Genomic DNA, 17,688 nt, shown 5'->3' on the forward strand with positions numbered 1-17,688 from the left:
TTCAAATCATAAAGAAAAATACAATTTTAATGGTTTACGGCTGAATCATTCAAATCTGTTTTTTCTAAACTATTTTATGCATAAAATTTATAAAACTGCATGAGATTTTTAAGTAACTTCCCTAGCTAAGTGTTCATTCCTCAAGGAAGCTAATCTAAACATTTATATATTCTTTATATGTCAAAATCTTGTGGCATCATAACCACAAAACTGATTTCAAAATATGCTTGGTTTCTGACAGTATTAAAGAACAAATAGTTGATCTTCAGACAATTCATTAATCTTACTACAGTAATAGTTATATATGCCTTCTAAGAAACATGAGCAAAACTGTCCTATCAATATTTACCTTGTATACGTTCTTCAAGTACCCCTTATGACCTTCGATATAAACTCAAGATGCAATCATCTGTATATTCAAAAGAAAACATAAGCTTAAATACATAAACCAAAGAATTTCATTTTTGTGGAAGTGAAAAACTATACCTTTGCCCTAAGATCAAAGTTATTTTCTTAATCTATTATGTATACATACACAGACACAGAAAACACACATACTTTCAACTCTAAAACACTTGAAATAACATGCATGTAGGGAGTGGAAGTTAACCACCTCAGAAGCATAAAAGAGTGAAGAATGCCTTCATTTTGTGTAGAAAACAACAGAGGTCCAGGAATTACATCAGAACAAATTAAGATTCTGTTGAGAAAAAAGAAAAATCTCTTCTATTACTCCATTCCATCTCATGTGACATCATTAAAAAAAATCTACCAACCAAAAGTACTCCTTTCAATTACATCTAATTAATACTTCAGATATTTGTTCTGGGTAATAAAGATGCATTTAACAAACCAAGAGTATAAAGCCATAACCACTTCTTTTGCCAGTAGAATGATTCAAACTTAGCTCATGTAACGAACCAAGAAACCAAATGCTGTACATATGAACCACAAATGAAATTTATGAAACTGTAAGTTTTTAGCCTAATAAGCAGCAATTTACACTAAGGGGGAAACATATCAAAGCTTATATAACTTCCCCCAGGTGTGTTATATAAGATCTAAATATAGTGACACTACCATTTTAAACTAGAACCAGTGGCACTTAAAAATTATCTTAAGAAACAAACAAAAAAAAAGACAGAAGCACATCTACAATTTAAAAAATCAAACACGACTATATCTCAGAAGCATATATACAGTACTGTTGATATGTTTAAAATCGACATTTTTTTTTGATGGTCCACTCAATTTCTTCATTAAGGCCACAATAACTGGATATTCTTTGTAAAATTCTTAATCACCAAAATTTACCAAGTATTATGGCTTACATATCATGCAAACAAAATGTAAAGAATATGAACTAATTTCAAGAGTTAACAATAATTAACTGAAACAGTAATGGACAACTGATCAAAGGTACTGAAAACATGTAAAATTTAGATGTTCAGCATACAAATATTCAAATTAAAACTTCATAGGATCAAATTTTTTAAAAAACAAAAAATTGAGCAATTGAGATTTCACTTTAAACTACTTTCTATATTCCTTCACTGTCCCAATATTTCCAAAATTAAAATTCTATTTCGTAAATAGTGCACAATCCTTGATAACCAAACTGGTAAAAACAGGGTTAAAAATGTATTTGCAAAAATGCAGTTCAAATAAATGCACTTCCCGTGAGAACACCACTAGGTGCCGATCTTTATCTCCCTAAACGTAAACTTTAGTCCTACAATACCCTAATCGTGAAATTCAACCGAGAACCACAAGTGACAATTTTCACATAAAATTTAATACACAGCGTCTCAGAATCAAGTAAAAAGAGAGGGGTTGAAGGCCGGTATAAGAGTACAACATAACTGAACGTTTTCCTTGAAACTGTAGGAATTGGAGAGTAACAAAACGAAACCCCTCAAGAATGAAGAAAATTAAATCTAGAACCCAAATGGCGTCCAACAAGAACATTAGATCTGGAAAATGAATATTGCGCTTGCGCAGCCACCGCCCCGCCAGCTGCACAACTGCAGCTAGAGCCCGACCCCGCAAGATCACGTGCTCCCATGCAGCGCCCGCCCGCAGCTCCGCAACCGCGCAGGCGCAAACACAACTCCCGCAGCCGCCATAATGCGGTCTTGAGTCTTCAGAAATACAATAGTAATTTAAGAAAATGTTCTTAGAACAGCCCTTGGGATTCACATATACCTTGGGGGGCGGGAGTTGAGGGAGGGGGCAACCACGTTCCTTCCTACAGAGCCGTCCGGAGCAGCCGTCCCCAGCGCTGCCGCCTCAATCTCGCGCGCTTCAGTCGCCGCGCCGCCGCTGCCACTGCCGCCGCCTCCGCAGATTCAAAAACAAACCCGCTTCTCCCTTGCACGCGCCGGGGCCGTTATGCAAATTAATGTAGGCGGAGCTCCGGGATCGTAATATGTACCCCGCCCACTGTGCTATTAGCCAATAAGCGCAAGGACTGGTCATTCCCCATGCAAATCTCCTAGTTTTTTATTTGAATGAGGGACTTTAGCCCCGCCTCCTGTCGTGGAAAAGAGAATTAAGTCTGAGATGGTGGCGCTGTGCCTTTTAGTTGCACTGTGAGGAGAGTTTTTGAGTGGAGCTTCCTCTATCAGTGAGTAGCACTTGGTGAGCGCCCTCTATGAGGCTTCCGAAGGGAAGGAATGAAGTAGGTGAGAGTTGAAAAGTGGAAAGAATTTCAAAAGAGGCTGGGGTACATTGATTTATTCATGTTTTTTTTTTTAATTCACAAAATATACTTGAACTGTGTTAATAACCAGGGAATGGAGGAGGCACCCTTATTTTCAGATATTCTGTGAGGGAGTGAGTACTTCAACTCATACCTTGCCACACTGGAAGTTGTATCCATCCCTTTCAATTATATGGGAGGCTGGGGACCAACCCCTAACCAAGAGCACAGGATAAGTCGCTACCCTAATGGTCGAGAGATCTGGATTTATTTCCAAGCACTGCGCTTCTTGCCTCTTCTTCAGAATAGTGAGTTACTCAGTTTTCTCATCTCTAAAATGGTGATAAAAATTATAATTCAACTCGATTCAATGGGCTAATAAACATAAATGTGTTTCAAGCCAAAAGGGGACTGAAAAATATTAGATCGTAATCAATTTCAATGTAATTCTTTATTATATTAATGTATTTGTTCATTATTTAGCAAACACTGTGATCCAAAACTCTGACAGGTGCCTGTCCTCAAGAAATCTGTACTCTGAACTGACATGGTAGCTCATACCAGTTATCCCAATTACTCTGGAAGCTTAAGCAGAAGAATAGAGAATTAAAGGCCAGCCTGCGAAACGTGGTGAGACCTATCTCAAAAAAAAAAAAAAAAAAAAGAAGTAGAAAAAAAAATTCTATACTTTGGTGAAGGAGACAGAAGAGCAAACAGGAAATTTTTGTACCTAAGAAAAAATTAGCACCAAGTGGTTAATACTTTTTTTTTTTCATAATTTAGGCCTTTCAATTGCTTGAAATATAGGGTGGCTTTCAAGAGTATCACCTAATCTGGACTTGAAAAATCAGAAAAGCCTTTCTAGAAGAAGTTACCTTACATAAATTTGTTGCCTAAAATCTGAACTTTATCTTGAGAGCATTTAAGTCCAGAAATAACACAAATAGATTTGCATTGCTTAATTGCTGAACTTTGTAAAGTACTTAGTATAGAACATAGTATATAGGTGCTCAAGAAATAATAGATGCTCAGTTATACTAAATTATCATTTATTATCATTTGTTTAGTACATGGGTACTCAATAGTAAAAGAATCACTCTACAATAAAAAGAAAAATGGGATTGGTTTCCCTTGGTATGTCTTCTGTAAGCAAATTTAAAAAATCATTTTTATAATAGTCTGTTCTCAATTGTCTGTGCTAATAGCAAAGGGAAAAATAACTATCAGTTTTGTTAGATATGCTTATATTGGAGACTTATCTCTCAAAGATTCCAAATAAACAATTTTACTGGCTTTGAGTTTTCCCAGATGTCCTTAACCACACATTTCCATTCTCTTCAGATATACTACCTGCTGATGGATCTAACCATTTTTTCACTGACAATAATAGTATTAATAATGCAGTCACACATTCTAGGTGCTGGAGATACCCAGAGTAAATGATGGTGCCTCCAATAGGGAAGGAGTTATATATATACACACATACACACACACACAAACACTTTGAGATCATTAATATCATGGAAGTATGTATTAAATATAAGAATATATAAAACAAGAGGACTTAAATCTTTCTCATAGTATGTTGGAAACTTCACAGAGTGTAGCTCAGTGGCAGAAAGGCTTGTCTACTACTATTCACAAGGCCCTGGGTTCAGTCCTCAGGAACTGGCCCCATACACATACACACCAGATTTCACAGAGATGATAGTTGAACTGTCTTTATGCTGCAAAATTTTTAAAAGCTGCCAGACTACATAAAAAAGAAAGATAATTCAAGTTAGGTAAAACAAAAGGTACAAAGTAATAAAGAATGAAAAACGCTTGACTTTGACTTATAGGTAGGATACTCAAAATGTTTATCAATCCTTACTAGGCACTTCCCAATAAAAATGAAAGAAGTCTTGAAGATACCTTATTTTGTCAGATGTTAATCCTTTAGTTGTAGGATTGTGGGGGTGTCCAAAGTTCTTCAGTTGTAGATTGAGGCAGATAAGGGGAAGAAGACATATTCAGGAATGGGGCAGCTACTTACCAATCAGTACAGAAGGATTTCAATATTTTATCTACAATTATGTTCTTATTACATCAGGCCAAATACCATTCTTCTTGAAAAAAGATGCTAGAATAAATTGAGACCATAGAACCTCACAGAAAGAAAAAAGATGAAAATAATAAATGTAAAACCAAACTTTTCAGTTGTAGAAATTTTTTTAAAAGAGAGAACTTTTTTTTTTTTTTTTAGAGAGAGGGAGAGAGAGAGAGAATTTTAATATTTATTTTTTAGTATTTGGCAGACACAACATCTTTGTTTGTATGTGGTGCTGAGGATCGAACCTGGGCCGCACGCATGCCAGGCGGGCGCGCTACCGCTTGAGCCACATCCCCAGCCCAAAACAGAGAACTTTCAAAAAAAAAAAAAAAAGTATAATCTCCAAAAATGAAACAGATGAAGAGAAAAACTGAAGTTTCTAAACAAAGTCTTGAACCACATAACATTTCTGTCAACAGACCAAATTTATAGTTGTACACATATGCGATTATAATGGAACCGAAGATTGTTTGTCACCTATGACATAGACATCTGAACATCATAACACAATGCATTACTCGTGTTTGTGGTGATGCAGGTGTAAACAAATCTGTGCTGCCAGTCATATAAAAGTATAGCTCATATAATTATATGTAATAATACTTGATAATGAAAAAGAAATGACTTAATGGTCTATGTATTTATTATACTCTACTTGTTATCATTATTTTACAGTACTAGTGTTCAAAAAAGGATTTACTATAAAAGTCTGCCCTTTAATACCAGCAGCAGCCTCATCCATTTCTATCTTGTGTTTATCTTGATTGCATCAAGAGGTCACAATAAGTGACCTCTACCATTTAGATTAGTGTAAATATATTGTGATGTTCACAAAGTGGTAATTTTATGATAACATGTTTCTGAGAATTTATATCATCATGAAGTAATGCAAGACTGCTATAAAATAAGGCCTAAACTAATGCTTTCCGGTCTCTGAAGTCTTACTACCTAAACTGGAATTCTTTCTCTGCTTCTTACTTGGTTTGTTTTCTGAAATTCTTTATACAAATAATATTTCCTTATATATAAATGGGGATGATAAAAATAACCCTGATCTGGTAAAGTTATGATGAAGATTAAATTCCAAAAAATGTTTGGAATTATACTGGATATATAGTAATAGCTCAACAAATATTAGCTAAGAGTGATTATGACAGTAGTTGTATTACTTACAGGAGTAGTAATAACTAAGCTTGCACAATTTGTATCTGCATTTTCCTTACTCTGATGAGGGGATATAGCCTAGTAGTAGAGTGTTTATCCAGCATATATAACTCCCTGAATTGCATCCCCAGTACCATATATACATAGAAATCAAAAAGGAGAATTCCTTTGCTGGGCCTGGTAGCACACACCTATAATCACAGGTATTCTGGAGGCTAAGGCTGGTCATGACCAGCCGGAGCAACTTAAACTAAAAACAAACAAACAAAAAAATCAGGATGTAGGTCAGTCAGTGTGTTCACCTAGCATGTATGAGGCCCTGGGTTCAATCCCCACTACCACCAAAGAAAAAGCAAAACAAAGAAGATGAATCAACCACAACCTAATAATTTCTATTATTGTACTCTAATTTACAGAGAAGTTCACTGAGGTATTAAGCAGGCAAACTTGGGACTACTCAAGAAACAACTCTTGAGAATAGGGTTGTCGGAATTCTGAGATGACACATATGACTCTTACCATTAGGTATTCACACCCTACATAATTCTATCCCCTTAAATGTGGACTTGCTTTTAGCCAAGAGAACATGACAAAAATGAATGAATTTTGCAAATGCAATTAAAATCCTAAATACATTGATTTTGAGCAAACCAAAAAAAGTGATTATCTTGGGCACACCTGACTTGATCTGATTGAAAAATACTTTAAAAAGGAACTGGACTCTTCCCAAGGAGGAAGATTTTACTTGCTGGCTTAAAGAAAGCAACCATGTTGAATAAGACCACGAAGAAAGTTACTACAGGTGGCCTATCAGTTCTTCAGGTGACTTCTAAGACCTGAGAGCAGACTGCGCCAACAGCCAGGAAAAATACCAGGGCTCTCAGTCACATTTGTAGTCATGAGGAAATAAGTTCTGCCAACAAATTAAAAGACTTAGAATCAGATTCATCACCTATCAGCCTTCAGATGAAAATGCAGCTCAGATGCTGTAATTTAAATGTGTGTTGGAAAGTTAACCTTCAGTGCAACAGCATTAAGAGGTGGGATCTTAGCCAAGCATAGTGGTGCATGCCTGTAATCCCAGCGATTTGGGAAGCTGAGACAGGAAGATCACAAGTTCTAGGCCTGTCTCAGCAATTTAGGGAGACTCTGTCTCAAAATAAAAAATAAAAAATATCTTTAAGAGGTAATTAGTCATGTGACTCAAGCTTCATAAATGGATTAATGTCATTATCTCAGGATTGGGGTCATTATAAGCAAGACTGGGTCTGTTATAAAATTGAATTTAGTTTCCTCTTGCTGTTTGGCATGCTTTTGCTATATGATACCTTCTGCTATGCTTGACACAGCAGGAAGTCCTTCACAAGATGCTAGCCCCTCCCCAGACATGGTGGCACATGCTTGTAATCCCAGCAACTCAGCAGGCTGAGGAAGGAGGACTGCAAGTTCAAAGCCAGCCTCAGTAATTTAGTGAGGTCCTAAGCAACTTAGCAAGACCCTTCCTCAAAATAAGAAAAAAGGATTTGGTATGTGACTCAATGGTTAAACACTCCTGGATTCTATCCCCAGAACCAAAAAAAGATGCTAGCCCCTCAATCTTGGACTTGGCAACCTCCAGAACTACAAGAAATAAATCTCTGCTCTATATTTATTACCTTGTGTTGGGCATGCTGTTACAGCAGCATAAAACAGATTAAGATATCCAGTACACCTTATAGCCTTGTGAGACCTTGAGCTGAAGATCCTTGACCCAGAAGCCCATATAAGATAGGACCAAACTCCAAACCCACAAAAACTATAAGATAATAAATGTGTGTTGTCTTGATACTAAATTTGTAGTAATTTGTTAATCAGCAATAGAAAACTAATATAAGAAGTCACCAGAAAAGGGGAAAATCTGCTGTAGTCCGGCTGGGTTAAATAACCTAGAGGTGACAAGCAACTTGAAGGTTGAAGTGGGAACTACTTTATTTTGAGTGAACTCAGCAGGAACTGAGCGAGAACTCAAAGTAGCCGGCACCCGAGGTAGCAGGAGCCGCTTCTCTGCCAGACAGCAGAGGTACATATACCCAACTAATTACACACAGCTTAACTCAATTAACATCATTTAGATACAGCAGTCAGTCATTAAGGAATCTTCATCATCTTAATGGTTCCCTAGCATTGCTTCACAAACCACTCCTCCTGGCAAACTGCCAGGCACTATCTTGACTTGTTTTGCATCCCCAACAAAAATCCATCATAACAATCTTCCAAATTGACAGGCCACATACATGGCTGAAATGGTTCATATTAAATAATGTTTAACTAGGGTTCACTGAAAAGGAAAGATCCAGTATTGCAATTATACCTGGGCAGTATTTTAAAGGACCCCTATGTAAACATACATTTAAAAGAAGAAATTGATTCCTTTGTTTGCTCAGACACTCAACCTTACCATAATGGGAACTGGGACCTTAAACATCTGCTCTTCTAATATCATTCTCTCCATACCTTCCCTAGGGGAATGCTTTGTACTTCTGTGTCCTCGAAACAAAAGGCAACCATCAGAATGTTGTGAAGATCAATGAGTTGAGATACACACAGCTTTAAAGTATGTAAAGATTTGAGCAGCAGAGTGACTTAGATAAGAAAAAAGGCAAATGAATTTCTCATATTCTTTCTGTTAGCAAAGATTCAAAGGATTTTTACACACCAAAGTCATTTTCTAGTAATACCAAGAATACATTTCTTACTGTATGCATATTCCAGTTTATGGTTCTATGAGTACTCTTGAGTTATTGCAGTATTCACAATATTTGTATTGGAATATGGCTACTGGAAAAAAATTTGAAATATTAAGTAATTCATATTGTATCTGACCATACATGTAAATGTTGATGTAACATATATGAAACATGATATTTAATTTTTAAATTGATAGCTAATGACATTGAGTTCTAGTAATTTTATTTAAGTGAAAATATTTCATGACTACTAAATTTAAGAATACTACTCAGATGTATTTAAATAATTTTGATTTAAAAATTTAATATCACAGTTTTTACTCTCTCACTTGTTACATTTTTTAAAATATATTTTTTAGTTGTAGATGGACATAATACCTTTATTTCACTTATTTATTTATTTTTTATGTGGTGCTAAGGATTGAACCCAGTGCCTCACACTTGCTAGACAAGCACTCTACCACTGAGCCACAACCCCAACCAGCCACTTAGTTAGATTTTTGAGTAATTTAAAAGAAAAACAAGTTTTAAGAAATACATAAGCAATTTCAATCATGATATTTTTGGAGATTTTTATAAAAATATATTTGAATTTTATATTCTTTGAAAATAATTTCATTTTGTTGGAGTTTTTTCCCTGTTAATCCCTTAATAATAACTACAGGTTGAGTGGACCTCTGAAAAGAAAAAGAGGTCTGGAGATGTAGTTCAATGGCAGGTCTTGCCTAGCATATGTGAAGCAGGGAATGGAGGGAGAAGGAATCTTTATAGAAGTATTATTTAATGAAAAATTACTGATTAAAACATAGAAATGAGAAAAGATAATCCCATCCAATCTTCAACAGTTTAAATTCTTACAACCTCATATTATTTATTAAATATAGCTGATTATTGATTGACAAACATAATTTGCACACGATAAAGCATACAGGCAATTAATAGGACAGTGCAACACATTACTTTTTTAAAAAACAAAATAAAAAGGAAAACTTGAAAGAATCTAAGAAATTCTATACGGATCTAAATTTTGTTTTAAGAGATTATGAAAATATTACTGTGATGGTTATTGGTGAAATTATTTTATGATATTTCAGAGAGAATAACATCATAGTATGAACATGATATGTTAAGATCTTGTTTAGTTTTTTTTTAAGATCTAAATCTCTCAAGAATTTATTGATAATTCAGTTGAGTGCAATGGCACACATCCATAATTCCGTAATTCAGAAAGCTGAGGTAGGAGAGGCCAGCCTCTGCAACCTACCAAAACCCTGTCTCAAATACCAAAAAAAAAAAAAAAAAAGAATTTTATTGATAATTTTTAGTAATTAAGCAGAATGAAGTTGCCTAATTAGACTATATATTTTTTTCTTCTTTTTTTTTTAGAGATGGGGTTTTGATATGGTCTCCAGGCTAATCTGAACTCCTGGGTTCATATGATCTTGCCACCTCAGCTCCCAAGTAGCTGGAACTACAGGAATGTTCCACAGCACCTGGATTTTGCTATACTATTTTTAGTAGTGATACAAATGTAATCATATATTATGTGCTGGGAAAAAATAAATGGGCAGGAGGAAATAAAGGGATAAATTTGAAGAAAGTATATTCCTTGGATATTGTACCCATGGAAAAAAAGAACAAAATGCTATTTTAAAAGGAAGAGAGGTTTACAATGGCATCAAAGTGAATATAATACTTAGGAATAAGTTTAACTGAAAAGGCAAAAGACTTATACACTGAAAATTTTAAAAGTGCTGAAAGATTTAAATTTAGGCATAAATAAATGAAAAGGCACTCCTGTTTATAGACTGGAAAACTTCATATTGTAAAGATGGCAATACTACCCCAAATCTACAAATTCACAACAATCCCTGCCAAAATCCCAATGAAGTTATCCGAATAAATTTTTAAAACTCACCTTAAAACTCATATGCAATCTCAATATGTAATATAAAAAGCCAAAACAAATCTTGTAAAAGAACAAAGTTGGAAGATTTATTCCTCCTGATTTCAAAACTTAAAAAGCTACATAGCACACAGCATAAGTACTGGCATAAGAATAGACACATGGATCAATTGAATAGCACCCACAAACAAATCTTTATATTTGCAGCCAGTTGATTTTTCTACAAGGATCTAAAGACAATTTAATCGGGAAAGGACAGTCTTTTCAACAAATGGTATTAAGAAAACAATATTCACATGCCAAAGAAGGAAGTTGGACCCCTACCTTGTACTATGTGAAAGGACACTTGCAGAGTCCATGCAAAGTCCAAAGACCATGTCACACACCAGAATCTCATGCAAGAGATTTATACTCAGTACCACAAGGCAAACTGACAAGGTTGTCCCTCCAAGGAAAGCAGCAGCATGTCGGCACTCACAGAGCAGCTTCATAGCCCACAAGTTGAATCTTATAAGCTTCGTAGGAGTTATATCATAAGCTTGGGTGGGGTTGATCATTTAGCAGGCACATGTTCTTATGGGAAGTTAAGCAGCATCCCTCAGAATTGAAACTTTGGAGGCTCTAGATAAAATGGCTCCTGACCTAAAATGGCAAATCTGATGCCAATATTGAGCTGATGCCAATACTATATACAAAAATTATCTCAAAATGAATCAAGACCTAAACTTATGAGCTTAAACTTTAAAATTCTTAGAAGAAAACATAGGGGGAAATCTTCAGACTGCTGGATTTGGCAATGATTTCTCAGATATTATTTCAATAGCACAAGCAACAAGAGAAATAAGCTGAACATCAACATCAAAAACTTGTGCATCAAGGGCATTATCAAAGGAGTAAAGACAGCCCACAAAATACAATAAAATAGTTATATATCTGAAATAATATCCAGAATCATAAAGAATTCCTACAACTTGCCAATGATCTCTGTGATTCCTCTTACTCTGTACCAGTTGAGGATGTAGGCAAGAAGGTGGCTATCTGCAAGCTAAGAATAGAACCATCATCAGAACTGGACCATGTTCAACCTTAATATAGGCCATCCAGTCTCCGAAGTGATGGAGATTAAAATACTGCCCCAGGATGCTTATTATGAAGACTAAACCGCATAGGAGATGAAGACACAAAGCCACAGAGAGATGAAGTAAATTGCCCACGGGTGTGCTGATAGGAAATAATGGAGCTGGCATTTGAACTGCAGAGGGTGGGCAGAGGGTGACCAGTTGCTTTTCCATCCCTCAATTCCTTGAAAGCAATGTAAGAGACAACTATGGCTCCTTGTTTGGACTAAAACCAGTTCATTCCACCACTCACATATTCTCTCAATGAAGGTCTAGCAGGTGCCACAACAAAACAAAAAATCCTGCCACTTAAATAAAAATAACAATTAAAACATGGAAAAATGACTTATATAGATACATCTCCAAAGAAGATATATAAGCACCTGAAACAATGATCAATGTTATAGGAAAATGCATATCCATACCTTTTGCAGAGGTATCAGAAAAAAAGAAAAATAATAAGTGTTAGTAAGGATAAGGATGATCTAGTAATTCTACTCCTAGGAATATACCCAAAAGAATTGAAAACTGGGGCTCAAATGGTCACTTATACACCAATGTTCACATCAACATTATTCACAATAGCCAAAAGTAGAAACAAACTGTTTTAGTCTATTTGTGTTATTATAACAGAACACCACAATCTGGGTAATTTATAAAGACAATAAATTTATTTCTTAAAGTTCTAGAGACTGGGAAGTGCAATATCAAAGTGCCAGCATCTGACAAAGGCCTTCTTGTTGCATTAATATGGCATGGAGGAAGGAAGAAGGTGAAAGAGGGATAGCAAGAAATCAAATTCACAGTTTCAAACCCTTTCCTAATTGTCATGAATCCATTCATGAGAGTGAGGCCCTCATAACCTGAACACTTCCCATCAGCCCCAACTCCTGGCAGTGTTGCGTTAGGGATCATTTCCAACAGAAGCTTTGGAAGCAACTCATTCAAACCACAGCACAACCAAAGTGTCTATCAAAAGATTAATAAATAAAGAGAATATTGTATATCCATACAATGAAATATTATTATCTCATAAAAAAGGAATGAAATTCTGATACATATTGGTGAACTTTGAAAACAATGTACTAAGTGAAGTTAACCAGACTCAAAAGGACAAATATCTTATGACTACACTTATATAAGAACCAAGACTAGTCAAATTCACAGAGACAAAAAGTAAGTTAATAAGTAAATAGGTGAAAATAAAGATAGTGATATATACATGTCACATTGAAATAGGTAATCAAAAAATTAGAGCTTAATAATTTAACATGGTTGCTCTTGGAAGAGGTGGGGTAAGGAGAGGAGGGACAATAGAGCACAATTTTTATTATAAGATTTTTAATAAGAGAGTTCATGTAAAATAGCATAATTGGGCTTGAACATACTTTATATACAGAGTTATGAAAAATTGTGCTGTGAATGGATAATTATGATTGTAATGCATTCCACTATTGTCATGTATGTAAGAAATAAAATAAATAAATAAATAAATTAAATAAAGACTTTTAGCCCTACTGTATTTTAACTACATACATGTATTAGTTTGATAAAAAAGAATACTTTTAATAAATAATTTCATCAAATAAAAGGATAAATATACAAAGAATTAATTATTAAATGTTTAAATTGTTATGAAGAATTATGGAGTTTCTGTTATCACTGGTAGGTAGCATTGATCTAAAATTATATATGTAGCATACTCTCTTGTTTGGAGGAATTTCTTACTATGGAAACTTTATAGTTCATTTCTTTTACATGCATTGAGTAAGGTACCTCCCTAATTGTTGTGTTCTGAGTTGAAGAATATAGAATAATTGGATAGGGTGTAAAATATCTGGAATTAAATTGCAGAGTCTAAATAGCCACAGCATCAAATGGTGTCAATAAAAGAACTGTAACAAAATGGCATCAAAACACTTTGTATGATTTGCATATGGTAGCTCTTATCCATGTATTTTGATAAAATCACTTTGGTATCTATCCAAGGTAAATAAATGCTTAGATCTTGTTCTTTTCTCCCTTTCTTCAAATTTCAGGTTACCTATTTATCCTGTAGTCATAGTTATCTGCTGAATTCAGGAAAAGTAACTTACTTTTCCAGTTTATTTTTCTTGTTGTAAAACTTGAGGCCAAGAATGGCCTTTTGGAGACTTAGTTATGGAACCATATGGGTTTCAAAGCTTTGTAGAATTGAGATAATATCCTCCAACTTGCAGTATATATTCCTCTGTTTCCTTTTGTGCAATACTGGATATTGAACCCAGGGCCTTAACACATACTACACAAAGCTCTACAACTGAACAATACTTCCAACCCTTTTTAATTCTATTTTGAGACAGAATCTTTCTTTCCCAGGCTGGTCTCAAACTTGCAATCTTCTTGCCTTAGCCTCCCAAATAGCAGGGATTATAGGCATACACCACCATACCTGGCCTGCAGTTTTTATTCTGATTTGGTGATAGATTTTTGATTCATGAGCCACACAATCAAAGACTGAAGTACCCCTTATTGCAATTACAAAACTTAATGTTCCACAGGTGAATTTTTTTCTTCCTATCCTACAACTTTGGGATCTGTTGGTCTGGAGGAATTCGTTCCCAAGGGAAGAATACTCCAACCGGGATGCATACTAATTCTGTTAAACGGAAATCACCTGAATTTGTGGGTGCTATATGCTAATGAACCAACAGGCAAAAGGAAATTACTGGACTGATGAAGTAATTTATATTCTTAAGAGGAAATGAGGTTGTTCCTACATAATGCATTGAAGGAGAAGTACATCTGAAACATGAAATGCTATCACTAAAAAAGTAAAAGAACAACCAGGCATAGTGGTGCATGCCCCAGACACTTGGGAAGTTGAGGCAGGAGGATTTCAAATTCTAGGACAGCCTCAGCAACTTAGTGAGGCCCTAAGCAACTTAATGAGACCCTGTCTCAAAATCAAAATTAAAAAGGGCTGAGGATGCATCTCAGTGATAAAGTGCCCCTGAGTTCAATCCCCAACACCAAAAAGAAAGAAGAAAGGAAGGAAGGAAAGAAGGAAAGAAAGAACAATACAAGAAACTAATAGTGTTAGTTAAGACTGTTAATGGCAAACTCCAGAAATATTTTTGGATCATTGCATCAAGTAAAAAAATAAACCCAGCTAAAGATAATGATACTAAGTAATGTGAAGTAAAAGAGGAAGTTTTAAACACCATTTGCAACCATATGACCAGTTATAGAAACAAGGACCATTATAGAATTATAGAAACAAGAAGTATTTCTTCCTTACTTGAATATGAATTATTGTCTTTTTTTCTTATTCCCATTTACCTAATATCTAACATAGAATATGCTAATAAAAGTAGAGTGTGATTCAGCTGGAAGACAAATGAACATCTTAAAAAATGAATATAGTGACTTCATATTCTGTTTGGGGGAAGGGATCGCATGTTTTTGGTTATAGAAAGGATTATTGTATCATGCTAGCAGAAGCACTATGTTGTTATGTATTAAGAAATTAAATATAGTTTTAAAATGATATGTATGAATGCCAAGTTGACCTGGACTAGACTTAGTAAAGTTTACTCTGTCACCATAGTTAATATGCAATTTTACTTTCCATTCTGAAGGAAAGTGGTAAGGGGAAAGGTTTAAAAAGTCAATAAAAATTTTCTCAAATCAAAACTTTTGTAGAGTAGTTTATTGCCAGTGGAACTATTCTACAGGAAAAATATTTTTTAAACAGAAAATTCCTCAGAGCCTCCAGGCCCACTGTACCAGTGACTCTGGAGGCTGAAGCTGAAAGATTGCAAGTTGGAGGATAGCCTGGGCAATTTAGCACAACCCTACTTCAAAATAAAAAACAAGAAGAACTGCTCATGGTAGCTCATCCCTGGGTTCAATCCTGAGTACTGGGGGTGGGGGTAATTCTCCAGGGAGAAAGACTGTTATGTAGGTTAGAAATGTGGACCTTTGCAAAGATATGAAGAGTATTCAAAAAATATTTTAATTGCTTTAAAAGATAACATAGTGTATAAAGCAAGATGTCATTCTGTCATTCCATTAATACAGTTATTTCACGTAACGGGGAACACAGTAAGCCTAGTGAACTCCATGCACATATTGTATTAACACAATTATATTAACACAATTCATTTGCTATAAAATGAGTTCCATAGGTTGTGATGGTTTTGGCAGAAGCATTGCAGATAGAGAAGGCAAATAAGCAAATAGACTTCCAAAGTAATAATCTGTTCCCATGGGAACAAAGTTTATCCTTTGAATGATGAAGTGATATTGATGTAATGGAATCAATCTGCTCATTGGCTTACTCTCTCGGGAATAATGCTAAATCAGAGATTTGTTGTTGAACACTGCTGTTGCATTGGTTTTGATCAGTGAACATCTATGTTGCTAAATCCATGCATAACCTCTATTCCTTCCCAAATGACTACTTTGGTGTTTTTTTCATATTTTTTATTCATGCATTACAATTATACATAATTATGGGATTTGTTGTTACATTTCCATTCATTCACACAACATAACAATATAATTTGCCCAATATTATTCCCAGTACTTACCACATAACTACTTTGCAGAAAAGCCTATTGCACAAGGACAGGAATGCCCCGGGAAGGTGATACCTGATATCCACAGCACTTTTTAATCTTATCTTTTCTAGATTCTTTTAAAGATCCTTCTTGACTTGAGGCTGCTCTTTGGTGACTTTCACCTGGGACACAAATAGTTATCTCCACATCTTCTGCCTTTTTGGAGAGCTCTAACCACATACCTCCATCCCTGACCACCAATTTTCTTCTTTCCATGTCCCTGACTATCCAGCAAAATATCAGCAAATGCCCATGAATCAATATAGATCCATGTTTATGACTCTTTGTTCCAGATACAGTGGACACTTAAATGTGTCATTTGAATTCTGCTTGCTTGAGAGGATTTTCCTTCACAGTATTCATCATTACCATCCCAGAGTAGGGGGACTGTGGTACCACAGCCACCAACTTCAGGTAACACTAAAATAGATTGCAAAACCATGCCCAATTATTTTTTTTCCTTAGCCATAGGAATTCTGTGGTATAAGTTGAGAAAGGAGGCAGTGTAGCAAGAGTTAAAGCCATTCTTATACAACTGACTTTTTCCTATAGGAATTTCTCAAGGCTAATTAAATTAGAGTGCTACTGTACATACTTGGTTTTATGGCTTGATAAGTCAGAAAACACTCAGTTCACATTGAGCAGCTTATGTCACAGGGCAACTTGGTAACCTAAAGACAAGTTTGTATTAAGGCAAATAGCAAAAGACAAACCATGATTTAAAAGAACAACAGAAATCTTCAAAGGATGACATAGCTTTGCTTCAAAATTCTACAGGAGCCAGGCATGGTGGTGCACACCTAAAATCCCAGCAGCTCAGGAGGCTGAGGCAGGAGGATCACTAGTCAAAGCCAAGCCTCACCAACAGCAACAGCGAGGCACTGAGCAACTTAGTGAGACATTATCTCTAAATAATGCAAAATAGGGTTGGGGATGTGGCTCAGTGGTTGAGTGCTCCTGAGTGCCGGGTTTCCTGTTCTCACGACTAGAAGGCTCAGTTCACTCCAGTTGAACTGGGCTAACTGGGCTGCACAAAATAACCACACAAGAGACACAAATACCTTTTTCTTTGGGGTCGCTGTGACGGCTCCTCCGACCTGAAGGATCTGCAGAAAGAGAGAGAGCAAGAGCACACTGACCCCTTTTATTGAGGAGAAGCTATTCAAATGAGGCAAGGGGTCAGGTTTCAGGGGGCTGAGTCTATCTTCATGATGTCCACTGTCAGCAGGTTGACTGACACCTGGGTAGGCCACACCCAAGGGCACAGTAAGAGAAGGGGACACAGACAGGCACTTCCATGGAAGATTCTATCCTAAACAGGGCAAGGGGTTGTATTACAAAGGAACAGGTGAGCAAGCATAGCTTCACCCATGGGGC

The 17,688-nt window shown here is 35.7% G+C and overlaps 1 protein-coding gene across 2 annotated transcripts in view; it reads right to left on the minus strand.

The window, feature by feature from the left end:
* Nucleotides 1-2,331, minus strand: part of Atf7ip (activating transcription factor 7 interacting protein) — a 104,362-nt gene extending 102,031 nt beyond the window's left edge. For both annotated transcript variants that reach the window (XM_026414161.2, XM_026414162.2), the window contains exon 1: nucleotides 2,206-2,331. The gene's annotated coding sequence lies outside the window, so the exon portion shown is untranslated. The remainder of the gene's footprint in view (nucleotides 1-2,205) is intronic.
* Between the last annotated feature and the right edge of the window lie 15,357 nt (nucleotides 2,332-17,688).

Source organism: Urocitellus parryii, chromosome 5, assembly GCF_045843805.1.
Source record: "Urocitellus parryii isolate mUroPar1 chromosome 5, mUroPar1.hap1, whole genome shotgun sequence".
NCBI lineage: Eukaryota > Metazoa > Chordata > Mammalia > Rodentia > Sciuridae > Urocitellus > Urocitellus parryii.